Raw genomic sequence first — 13,652 nt, forward strand, 5'->3', positions numbered from 1 at the left:
CATCAAAACTAAAAATACCTGAGCAGAAGCAAAAGCATGCATATATTCAGTTAAAGAAATTTCAGCTACCTAACGTTAATATATTTTGTGTAATTCATAACGAAAGTTGGCCAAAACAGCAGAGCGGATGAGCGCTCCACTCCACCTCTCCGTCATTATTGATTTCCTATGCTTCGAAAAAATTTTTGGCGGCAAAACAAATTGCGGATCTGTTCTTTCCACTCATCAGGCAATAGTATATAAAATTTTGAAATAAATTTGAGGGGTCGACCAGCCATCGATTTTCGATCTTACGTGGAATCACCCAGCGTAGCCTTGTATAGTATAGTATAGCAAGGGGGAGAGAAAGGGAAGTGAGAGTGAGGGTGAGGAGTATGGAAAGGAGGATGGGAGAGAGAGTAAAGCATAGATAGAAAAAGATAAAGAAAGGGAAGAAAGAGAAACAAGATAGAAAGAGCGAGAAAGAGAAATAAATAAATAAAGAGAAATAAACAGAGGCAAGAAAGACATAAAGAAACAAAGATATCAGGAGAAAAGAAAGAGAGAGAGGAAGAAAGAAACAGAAAACTAAAGAGAAACAGAGAAGGCCGCCCAACTCCGCACTTCCTTTAGGCTTGGCACCACTAACGCGAAGCTGCCTTACTTTTTTTTTGGATCCACGCGAGTTGTTAAAGGGACACTAAGAGCAAAACGATTTTTCTCGCATTAGTAAAGTAGTCTTCCACGATATCAAAAACACCACGCTTGCTGCGAAAAGACGCTTAATAACCGAGAAAACGCGCAAAAAGAAAATACAGGTGGCGACGCCACCTTGGAATTCTCGCACCATTTGCCGTGACGTCACATATTTTTGACGGCGCCTGCTTTGGCCTACGTAGTTCCTAATCGATTAAATCGAAGTACAATGTCCTCTGAGGGGGCGAGAGACTTGACATAACGAGTTTGTGGAAAATTCGTCGAGACAGTGGTGCCAAAATACGTTAAATGCTCTTTGAAATCTTTTACGTCACGAATTAGCGCGAAATTTTAAAATGAATATTTGAACTCGGTTTTCTCCTCTAATAATAAACATATGGTTGTGAAATAAACTACGCAATAGTTCTCCGAGCACACTTTATCAATCTAAACCAATTCATTGTTTCTCTTTATTGTCCCTTTAAGGTTGTGCTTGAGTCTACGCGTTATTCTCCTTTACCAAGTTTTGTATATCTCCTATACGTTGAGCTGTATCCGCAGATAATATGACCTACAAAGGGCGCTGCAGCCGAAAGACATGGCGGCTATAGGTCGAGGACTCCGGCAATTCCACTATTCACTCTTCAGTTAAACTACTGTATTGAAAAAAAAATAACTTTAACATGAGCAGAACTTCAATAGGATGCTTAAGTGTGAGATCAGGTGCATGTAAAGCTAATCACTGCCGTAGAACTTCTTCGGAATAGCGGCTGATTTTCTTCGCTCTAATTATAACCCCGCAGCGGGCATAACCACAGAAGCCAGCATTTTTTCAGCGTTTATTAGTTATAACAGCTCGTGGAATGTTTTCCCGCCTTAATTTATTTTATAAAATAAACAAGAGGCCTTTCTTTAAGACAATTTCATTCTATCACCGTAGTATATGTTGCGTCATCATCCTTATAAATTATTTAGGTATTCGATTCTGTAAAAGCAAGACATTTTCCGATTATTTGATACAACCCCCAGCAAGCGAGTGGAACCAACTTCCCACTGATGTAGCACCCATTGGTGATAACTGAAGTTTAGCAGACGTACTAGTCAGCATCATATCAGTATCAGCCTGTTGTATGACCATTTCTTATTGTTATAATTACTCACTGCATTTTGGTACCAATTTCCCACTGTAATATATTTGGCCTTGAGGGTAAATACCCTATTTAATTGATACAGAGGTTCAGTTTGGGCCATGTCGCATCTTTTTTTCTATAGCGAAAATAATTTCCTCATTTTGTCGAAGGCGATCGCCTTCTTCTTGTCAAGCACTCTGTGATTGCTACCGCGAAAGAAGGAAAAAACGACGCAATCGAAATCACCAGATCATGATTGCAAACGTTTGCCACGCAAGCGGGCGTATGTGCCGTTGTGATGCTTTTCCCTGAAGTCGGCATCAGTGAGGCTCAATGTTGGTACAGCATGAATATTGAAGAGTAAGTAACGTATTTCACTCGCTTATCCGTGAAAGTAAACGTAAAAGATTGATTTCAATATATTACTACTAATTAGAGACGCATAGGTGTGCTGTAGCCAAAACGCCGGGCGGTCTTCTACCAATACGCGGGCACTTTTTCTCGACAGTAGCTACTGGAGGCTGGCAGTCATCCAACAGGACCAACACTGCGACCGAGAACATGAAAAGCATGCTGAATAATGTTCCAAGGAAACATGTCCGCCACAAAGAAATGGCATTCTCGCGCCTCTGCTTTCGAGTGATAGAAGCTGCAATAAGAAAGAGCATCCAACAGGCATTTTTATTGCGATAGCAATTTTGTGGACAGTCTCGGCTGGTTTTTGCCATCGCCGTCGCCGCCGTCATGCACCGTATATGTATAAGTATATATATATATATATATAGTCCCAAAGAAAAATAATTCAGAAAAATGCTTCCGAAGCGCGGAATCGAACCAGCGACCTCTCCTTCCACTACGCCACAAAGCGCAGATCCTTCACGTAGCTAACGGCGAGCGTTATATACACACCCTTTACCACTGGCAGAACTCAGAGACGGAAGGCGCTTATAAGCGTTTCTTCATTACCAGTGAGATGGCGCGAGGAGCGCAACGGGCGCATTTAAAAGTCGTCGGCCAGCTCGCTCGCTTCTTTTAATATTTGCGCAGGGAGAACCTTACCCTTCCGCTGTCTGCTCGCGCGGCAGTTACTGCCGGGGTGAGATGTTTCTGCAGCGTAGCAGCGCGTCCATCACGGGCCGCTTTTCTTGCTATCGCATTCATTGCATCGCCCTTGCGGCGAAACTGTGACTTTTTTCTTAAATTAGTTGCACGCCGTCTCCAAAAGTACACAGTTGATTTTCCCATTCGCTTTCGTTAGCCAGCCTATCTGTATGTCGCTGACACAAGGGTAAGTGGACTGGGCCTAATGAGGCCCAAAAATTTTTTTTTGCCTGTGTTCTTGTGTTTCTTGTGCTATTCCACAATGCGGTCATGCCAACTAGCTCGGCTTTCCTTACTACTAATTTTTTTCACGGGAAACTTGATCAGATATTCACATCCAGTCGCAATTCACATTTTTCCAGCAATCAGTGCGGTAGGTGAAGTCGCAGGTGTGAGTAGGCGACGAGAGCACAGTGACCACAACAGGGAACGCAGCCATCTGGGACATCGGACCCGTCGTCGTCTGCCGAGGTCTTCCAGAACGCCCTGCATCGCCGTGATAACTTCGCTACGCAAGCACTAACTGGTTGACAGGCCTGTAGAGAACTTCTAATTGTCTTTCCAATTTATTATTCTTGATGTGCACTAGCCGAGTGTGCACTACGCTGCACGATAGTTTATTCAGCCTAGTTCATCTACTAAGCACACGTGGTGCGGATAACGAGTGCTGCAATATCTTTGTAGTACTAGAGTAGTAGTCTTTTTTTCCTCTTATCATTTTAATTTAGTTCACAATATCCCGCGTAGTGTGCATTTGGAGGCTGTTGTATTTGTTGTTTTTATCACGCATTTATTCTATATTTCTTTGCTTGTGTATCCTCGCCCTGTTTCTTAATTAAATACATGCTCTTTTGTTCTCTTAAACAAACAACTGTGTCTGCTCTTGAGTGCGTCAGTCGTCCTCGACATCGGCACACCCCACGGGTCGACCGTCGAACCAAACAAATTTGAAGTGTACCACTTCGAAACTGTTTAAGGCGTCCCAAGTGTAAGCGTCAAGTGGAATCATGCGAGTCCGTATCTGTAGAGCTTGCCTCACTAAGGGCGTGACATTTTCTTGTATCGCGCGACAGGGCGTTACCTTGCGTGTCCCCTATATTATCTGACAATGTCATACAGGAGATCATAATCTCTATATATGCTCCAGCACTCGCGTGCAGGCTGATTGCGAAGCGAGTTTAATGCTGAATGCCACGCGGTTAATTACATTATTCTCGCTAATAAGCAGAGCGGGAAATGAAATAAAGCTGAATGCTTGTTAAGTGCGTGATGATCCGAGTTATGTAGGTGGCTGTGCGAAGCAAAATAATTATTCGCCTTAGCTGCACATAAATTTAGTCATACGGCGTCCCTAGCAAAGAAAAACATGAAGTCACATGAGTCGTTTTCAAAAAAAAAAAAGTACTTCTCAGGCCGCAAGTTCTACAATCACGCAACCATCTTCGTTGGAATTGTCATGCCTATATTCGCAGTTTCTGGCACTGCCCTTTGCCCAGGGCTCAAAGTCAGGGGAGGGGGCGGGGGGAAAGAGGGGGCCCAGTGCCCCCTCCACTTTTTAAGGAGCGGCATGGGCCCCCTCGGCAGGTCAACTATAGCACTGCAGCACCCATGTGACGAGCGCTGAAGATCTTTTTTTTTTCAGTAGCGCTTTGTATAGAGAAATTACAGCTATCCAATTTTTAAAATAATGATTTCATCACAATTATTCTGTAGATGTGGCGCCAGCAAAAAAAAGATGAAACAGGTGTCATCGTACTGCTGAATGCAATTCCCCGAGACACTGCACACCATGGGTCACAACCATCTTCGACTAACTTCGTGGCACGCCGCACTGTTTCCCGAGACGTCTGTGTGTAAGGCATGAGGCTCGTGAATAAGTGAAGGTTGCGCTGATGTGTTTTGTACGTCCTTCATCGCCGGGATCAGTTCGTTTTTGTAAAGTTTGCGCAAAAAACGTTGATCAAGTGAAGGTTCACCTCGGTCTCTTTGTTAACAGCCAATTTTCATTCGTTTAGTTGTGCATTACGAGTCTGTTGCGGTGTCAAAGACGCACGTATCTTGCGTACTTTTTTAGGCAAATAGATGTGAAAATAAAATATAGCATTGTCGTGCCTGAGGTTCTCAGTGCAGTGACTGAACTAACGTACTACGTTGCAGCTAGACATATTTGCTTTGAGTTCGCATATCTTTGTCCCTTGCATCCCAAGTGATCTTCCTCCCACGAAGCGACGAAAGCACTGCTGAAGTTTGTGCGGTACGTCAACCGGCCTCGCTAAACGACTATGACTCTCCCATACTTGAGTGTGTGTCGGTTGTTTTATTTATATTTTTTAACCCTTTATCTTTTCTTTTTCCTTGCTTACCTTTCTATCCCCCCTTAGCCCTTCTCCAGTGCAGTACAGGAAACCGAAAAACTTTCATCTGGTTAACCTCCCTGCCTTTCACCTAACGTTTCTCTCTCTCTCTCTCTCTCTCTCTCTCTCTCTCTCTCTCTCTTTGAAAAATTATTTTCGAAATGGCCATTTTTTTAGTGCTTGAGTAGATCGGCACTTTGAGCAAATACCCAGCATACACTTTGAATGATATATTTATTTGTTTAACATTCATAAGGATTTGTTCAATTCTAGAGACAGTTAGAATCACTCCACTGTGATCGTACCAAACGCAACTTAATTCTGTGGCCTTCGAGAGTTGTGCCGACACTGACTTTCACCCAGAATAACTCTCTCTCTCTCTCTCTCTCTATATATATATATATATATATATATATATATATATATAATATAGGTCACCGCCCTATGACGGCCCCTCTTCCGATGAAGGGAGACTTTAAGCTCTGCCTTTGCTTCCTTGTATGCCATTACGAAAACAAACCGATCCCACACGACACCTGTGGATGCACAAAATGGCATGCAGCAATGCTCTTGAGATTGCCTGCTGAACCACTGTTTGGCTATAGACTGTTTTACGTGAGACATATGGGCGCCTGCGCCTTGAGCTGTTAAACGAATGTTTTCTTATTTTTGTATATCGCGACGTGAATTGATAAGTTTAAGAAACGCCGAATGCGCCAGCCCAGCCGTTTTCATGCTATATGTCCAACGTAGCACTGTTCGCTTATTTGTTAAAGATACAAAACGGCAAGGTTAACAGCTAAATATGGCGGCATCGAAACCCACCCGTAAATTAGTCTATATCAGAGATGGCTGGATAAGCGAGCAACCTGCACAGCTGATGCTGTGGTTCCTCGGAAGTCGCGTGCTTAAATTCCGGACACAGTGCTTCGCGACTCGGCCGCTGTGCGGTATCTCCTGTGTAAAAACGCCGTGTACAGCTGGCATAGCTTCTAGCTATACTCCTGCACAGAGGCAACTGACTTTGACAGCTCGTTGATTACACACACCCCCCTTCCATCTCCTCCCCCCCAAAAAGGTAAATCGTCCCAGTTTTTTCGTTCGACTTCTCGAAAATTTCACGTTGTCTTGAAAAATTTTCTGAATTATTCCCCACTTTTGCGTCAGATAACTATGAAAGCCCAGCATGCTCGCCACATAGGTGTTACAAATGAATCAAGCAACCTAATCTCATTATCCAGCAAGACAGATTTGCGGGGCTTATGAAACGAATGGCACCTGCCCGTGATGAGCGGAGAAGAATGAAAAACAGACGGTGTTGAAACCACCGTGCGTGCTCCAAGACTGACATTGCTCAAGAAAAATTAACGTAATTACCGACTTACACTACCCTATTCCCTATTGACGTGTCCGAGCCTGAAAAATGAACGTTTGTAACAGCCGCACGACACCCCCCCCTTTCTTTCTTCTTTTCTTCTTCATATTTTTATTTATTTCTTTATTTATTTATCAATTTATTTATTTGTTTACTTATTTAGCCAACTTGCAATCAATCCAGTGAATGTCTACGCGGAAAACAAAGTCTGTGCAGTTTAACGAGGTCTCCACATCCGCTGCGGTATTAGCGATTGTTGCTGTTCATCAAACTGAAAGCTTTTGGTTCAATACAAGTGCAAGAAATTGCCATGGTTGAAAGCGGTTTAACCAAGTTTGTCGTGCGATTGCTCTGTTTTGCTTGGTTTGGGAAAGGACGATACCGTTGCTTTGCAGAGATTTAACATTCTTGCGTGTCTTCGTTTAAGCAAGGACTAGACTTTGTGCTCCCGAACAGCGCCAGCGCGTTGCCGTTGGGTAGACTTCAAAAGGAGCCAAACCTCAAGCTAAAAGTAGCCAAAGTATGCCATACCACTTAATTTTAGCGCCAAATGTGTAGCCAAATAAAAAAAAGTGATATCATGTATAGAGTTGTTAGTATTCAACAGTAAACAATATAATTTTGAATAAGCAAAAACGAAGTATAACAAGCACAATATTTATCCCTTTCGCTTGGTTTCCAAGCCGCAGGTAAGTTGCAAACAATTTAATAAATTATCATACTTTCAGTGCACCTGCATGCAGTTTCTCTACAATAGATAAGACGTTCTTTCAAAAGTAATTTTGAGCCAAAAACTCAGCTGGAACATTAAAGATTGAAGCGGTTCTTTTCCTGAAGCCCTAGACCGAAATTGGTACAAATTTCGATGGATGCGAAAATGTTTGGGGCCCGTGTACTTAGATTTAGGTGTACGTTAAAGAACCCCGGTCAACCTTTCCGGAGCCCTCCACTACGGCGTCCCTCATAATTATATCGTTGTTTTGGGACTTTAAACCCCAGATGATATTATTATTATTATTATTATTATTATTATTATTATTATTATTATTATTATTATTATTATTATTATTATTATTATTATTATTATTATTATGGAAATCCGTACAAAGTTGCAAGAATACCAGTCCAGCTTCAAGTAGCGAAATCTGATCGAAGATGAACAGTCCAACTTCATTCTGTTGCGTATATCTCTTTGACGCACTGTGTTTCAGCATTAGAATCTGGCGTCAGCAGTGTGCTATGTAGCCACGCGTTTCCGTACATGCGCGCGTCCCTCCGTCTTTTCAGACAGAGGGACCCTCGATGCACACGAGATCGCTGACGGGGTAAGGACATGTACGCGCATAGGCCAACACGACAGAAAAACTTGCCAACAATGGTTATTCTTTAAACTTGCTTGCCGTTTTATCTTCAAATATTACGGAGAAATTCCCAGTAAATGGGCGAAAATAGAAGTTCAAAGTAGCCAGTGTGTATACTCGTGGCGCCAACCTGAATTTCTTGTCGTCAGACAAGGTCTGAAAGTAGCCAGCTTGGCGCAAAGTAGCCATCAACGGCAACCCTGTTACAGCGCGATTCCCTCGAAAAGCCTCCGGCGTTGAGCTGCGGCATTTCTCACTCGCAGCTGCACTTTGCTCCTGCTTTCGGACACGCATGCGAGCGCGCTTTGCCTTCAACGCGACTAGAGTTTCGCTGAAGCTCTTTGGCCAGCGTTGCGACGACACGCGATGCGCGTGGAACGAAGCACGTGATGCTTATACTCTGGAGAAACGTCAAAGCGAACTCATCGGCGAGAAGTTTGCGCCATCTCGCGGACAATGTGTCAGCAATTTTCGGCGGCGCTGACGTCTTATGTCCATAGCACCATAGGCGTGCGCAGGGTTCCCCATTAGGAGGGGCAAAGGTTCGTCGCAGCGCCCCCCCCCCCCCCCACTCTACTAACTCCATGTATGGGGCAGATTTTGCGCCTCGCCCCCTCTTGGGTGACCAGAAGGGTCAATGTACGTCGCAGATTTTGCGCACCCCCTCTTAGGTGATTAGGGGGGGCAGCCGCCCCCCCCCCTGCCCCCCTGTGCGTACACCTATGCACAGCACACCAGAAAGTTTTGTCGCCCACTCCCGACACACACACACGCACAAACACATACAGATACAAGTACTTATCGTTACGTGTAAATCAAGGCTTTTAAAACCACGGGATATAAAGCGGCGCAGAGTCACACAGTTTTATGGATAAAAGGGAATGTTATCGAACGACATCTGAAATAGTTTCCATAGTGTCGAAAGAATTGCGAAATATTTTTCACTTTGACGGAATTTCATTCTTCGCAGAAATTTCGTGAGGACCGCATATAGAAAATTGGGCTGACACGGCCTTGTTGAGAAATATGCAGGCATTCGCTCAGCAATTGAAACGGATAGTCGGCCGTCATGGCGCCTGGCGCTTTCTTGCGTCACCAGTGAACGCAGATAACACCAATATAGCTGATTACAGTATCTACTCAAAGAAAATTCCTTGCTCCCGCATTGTGACAACATCTGACTCCCGGGCGAAAACCCAGCATTCACCGATGGCTTAAAAAAGCACCAGCCATCATGCACGCCGACTGTAGCGTTTCAATTGATTAACACTATCGTAAGCACACGGGAGCGAGCGGCGAATAGCCTCTAACCTCAATTCGACCGATACTCGGATGGCGATGTCAAATATGAAACGGAAAGGGTGACGCTTTTCCGTAAACTCTTGTCACTCTCACCACGCGTCTGTTTTTACGACGCGGCAAATACATGAGTACATGACAGAAGCAACAACTTGATATTCGAGCGCCTGCTGCAGCGATCACGCGCAGTAAAGAACAGTACAGTATTTTAATATCGCATTTAGCTGTATCACGGCTTTATTAGACGCACACACACAAGCGAATGGAAGTGCAGTATTTTGCGCGGAGCTATAGCCAGCATACTATCGCGCTCTGCTTAGCATAATCGCCTTATACGCGCGAGCGTCCCGTGATACGCAATCAGATGCGGCTATCAACAATAGCGAGGCGGGCGGGCCGACATTTAGCAGGACCGCTGCGCCCTTTCCACTTTGTTTTTCGACAGCGGCCGCCGCTAATCGCTCCGCGTCGGGTTTTAGGATATTTACCACGCGCTCGTGTGTTCCTGGTCACGCTGCTCACGATAGTACGTGCGCGTGCAGGAACACTGTCGCAGCTATCGATCGCCGAATTCAAAAAAAAAACAGAGAGAAAGAGAAAGAAAACAGGAATGACTGTATATAAATAACACCAATTGCTGCTTGTTTAGATAAGTGTTACGAAAACGTCAGTTTTGTGTTATTAACGTGATGATTAAAAATAGATAAGTCATATCCTTTGTTCCAATTGTCACGATGTCAAATGGACGGTTGTAGAACATCATCATAGAAAATAACCATGTGTTTCCATCCAGGTGAACGTAGGTTGTTTACTTATATTGTGAGTTGTTGATATATGGTAAACTGGATGAAAAGAATACATGGACACGAAAATGAACATGTTGGTCTACAAAAGTTGCAGGGAAGAATATAACAGGACAAGAAATATAAGACAGCACAAAGGGAAGTACCTTGCTATTTGACGCCAGAGCTGGCTGCTTGAATACAAAAACTCTCCGGAGAAAATATTCTCAGAGTATAGAGGGTGACTGACACGAAGATTATCATTTGTCGTTACTTTTGCGTCAAATGAAAGGCCAATCCTTCAAGAACCTAGAAAATGTACTGGTAATCATGAATGCGCCCTGAAAATTTAATTACAACATGTTTTTAAAAGCTATAGTTTTGTTTCCTATCGCACCCTGACGTCACGACGCGGTATTGACTTCTCATACCATGTCTCCCGCCCATGACTCCGTTGGTGACGCACAGGCAGTCATTTTGTATGTTTTTGGTACCTGACGTCACAACTAGCCACGCTGGTGCGTGAAGTCACCAGAATTGACACGCTGGTGCGTGAAGTCACCAGAATTGACACTGCAGCCTGACGTCACGCTAGTGTCCATGTCAGTAGGCCCACCGTGCGAAAATTTACTGTAACGTCAAAATGCAATATCTGACCAGCATTTCCCGAGCTTCCCACATGCTCAGAGCAGTCTCTGTATACAGGATATTTGTATAACGGAGTAATGTGAGCTTCGAAAATTAGTGTCAGTATCCCTTTAACCTGCTGCAGCACAAGTAGGGAAGAAATTGATCATGTCATAACCGAATGCGATTGCATTCTTCCAGTAGCACCAATACCTTCCAGAAGTGCTGGGATCCAACGCTTATGGAAGCATTAACTTCTCTGCAGTGGAGATAAGCGAAGGCAGTTCAGAGTATGGCTGTCAAATGGGCAGAAAAAAAATCGCAGGTCAGGACTTGCAGGAAAAGGTTATTGTACGATGTGTAGCTATTCACTCTAAAAAAAAAGGGAGCGAGAATGGAGCAACGGGCTCCGTTCCTCCTTCGGAGCCGCGACTTCTCCTTTGCGGACGATTTACTCGTCGCGCCCTCTTGCGGCAAGCGCCAAGGGAGAAACTTTTCTCCTTTTCTCCTCAACCACGTGACTTGCGCGCGCGCGCATGCGCACGCCGAGTTCAATCGTGATTCCGTGCTGCGGAGAGCGGCTGCCCTTTCGCGGTCACTCGGCAGCCTCAGACCGGACTATCCAGTGCTACCGATCTCGGCCAGTCGCGTGCAATTACTTGTACCTAGGATTGATGCGAGCAACACACGAGTGACGTTCATTGTTTTTGTTCTATGTGTTGAGTAACGTGTGTGGAGTTCTTTTTTTTTATATATATATAGGCTCGGCGTGTGCGCGATGCGCCGCATACTTCCGTGCAACGTTACTAGAACAAACTCAGTTTAAAAGCTCCGCCGGAGAGGCGGTCCGCGTGGCGGTCGCGAGAACTAGTGGCGCTGCAGTCACGTCTAGCTCCCGTGGCTGGCGCTTGTTGTGATCGGCGCTGCCGATGTACGAGCGCACGTGGGTTACAGCGTCGTCTGCGCTTTGTTAGCTCGTCATTTTTGCGACTGTTCTTGAGGCTTAGCGTCTTGTACGAAGACACGTGCATGATGTACGAAGCGTAACGAGGGCGAACAGATTCACAGTGCGGTATGCCGACTTGCTTTGCGCCGGGCTGCAAGAGCGGCTACCGCAACGACGACACCGCTTCACGACACTTCTTCGGACCTGCAAAAGACCCTACGCCATTCAAGCTTTGCATCGCAAAGATAGAAAGCTTACTGCGAAATGCAAGGTCTGTGACGTTCATTTTGAGAGTGACGACATTGTAAAGCACTATCGTCGTGTCGTTGCGGAACAAGAAGTTTTGATCCCACGTGGAAAGTGGGAACTCGTGCCAGGTGCCGTGCCACGCTTGTTCCCAGCACTTCCACCCCACATTTGAAAGGCAAAATGTTCGGGGTTTAGGCGCAAATCCCCTCCAAAACGCACGGCGTCCCGCGAAAGCCCAGTGCCCAATTTGGAGGAGCCGCCAGAAATAGAACAGCAAAATGAAAGGCAGGCGATTACCTATATACGCTACCGAGACTGAGAGTTGCATCACACTATAACATTCGATCAGTTGTCAGCTGTCGCTATGCCTTCAAGGCAGTGGATTTTCGAGAGATTTTATGACGAGGTACTGAACAAGATGTGCGGAATATTTTACGCTCGCTGGCTCGGGAACGGGCTGCTCAGCGCAAAAATATGACACGGTACACATAGAAAAGACGAGGACCAGCGCTGGTCCTCGTCTTTTCTATGTGTACCGTGTCAAATTTCTTGCGCAGAGCAGTTTAATAATGGAATACCAACTAGCCCAATCCCACGCTTTGCTTTGGGAACGGAGACTTACTTGTGCAAAAAATAATTGTAGTTGACGAGCAGTTTAACGGCGCAGTGAACGGCTACAGCACGAAACGCAAACGGCTGTCGTACAGTGTAAGAAGCGCTGCGGGCATGGAACATCTGCTCGGTGAAGTTGAAAAACTGAAGTTGAATACTGACGACTCTTCTAGCGACAGAGTAGGCGCGAATAACTGCTCGGTGCTCACATCACGGCCGATCTGTTCGAATTGTTTAAGGCACCGTAGCAGGATGCGACGTAGAAAGATGAGACACCGAAAATACAACTGTCCGCTGAAAAAATTGCTCAGAGACGACATCTATTCGATGTAATCGCACACTGAGATTTCATTTACCGAGTTCTCGTAAAATTTTCCGATTTTGGGTCAGTATCCGTTTAACCGTCGCGAAAACGTGTCTTGTAAACATTGCACAGCATTGGTGATGTTTTTCGAGAAAGTTTTTTTCAATAAATTGTAGAAACATGAATACTGTTTTTTCTAGAACGTTTTTGTATCTCGAGTAAGTACGCTTCTTTGTGCACTATAAAGGCTTTTACAAAAGTGTTGGGTTGTTCTTGGTCTGGATAAGACGGCAGCGGCTAAAATTGTAGTGGTAGTTATAAAAATTACTCTGAAAACCGTCATTCGCTTAGAAACTCCTATGCTTGGAAGTTAAGCGCAATGTAGACAGCTCAAATATCGCCACAGCGTCGTGACGTCGACGAAGGCAGCAGTCAGCAGGTCCGAGATGAAACTCTTTATTTGGCCGAACTTGTGGCCGGGAAACTGAAAGTCAAACTACAGCAATATACTGATAGCGGCGAACAGAGCGTCGACCGTCGATCAACTGACAAGCGGTCAAGCGCGTCGGCTTTTATACAAGCGCTATCGAACTTTCCAGCGATATCGCTGGTGGCGGCGGTATCTCTCGACAAAGCTGGAACATTCGCGTGCGGCGCGCAGTCTTAACAAAACGATCTACTACAACAGCGAAGCTTCTCGAACACTGCTTCGCGGACAGCGTCGAGCGTTGATAACCGTCCTTGCTGGTCAAACCCGAATACATCAAAATAAAACAAGAAGTGGGCGTGGCAATATAGACCGAACATCGATTCTTAGCCAATCAATGAACAACACAC

The sequence above is a fragment of the Rhipicephalus sanguineus genome, chromosome 1 (genome assembly GCF_013339695.2).
Source record: "Rhipicephalus sanguineus isolate Rsan-2018 chromosome 1, BIME_Rsan_1.4, whole genome shotgun sequence".
Taxonomy (NCBI): domain Eukaryota; kingdom Metazoa; phylum Arthropoda; class Arachnida; order Ixodida; family Ixodidae; genus Rhipicephalus; species Rhipicephalus sanguineus.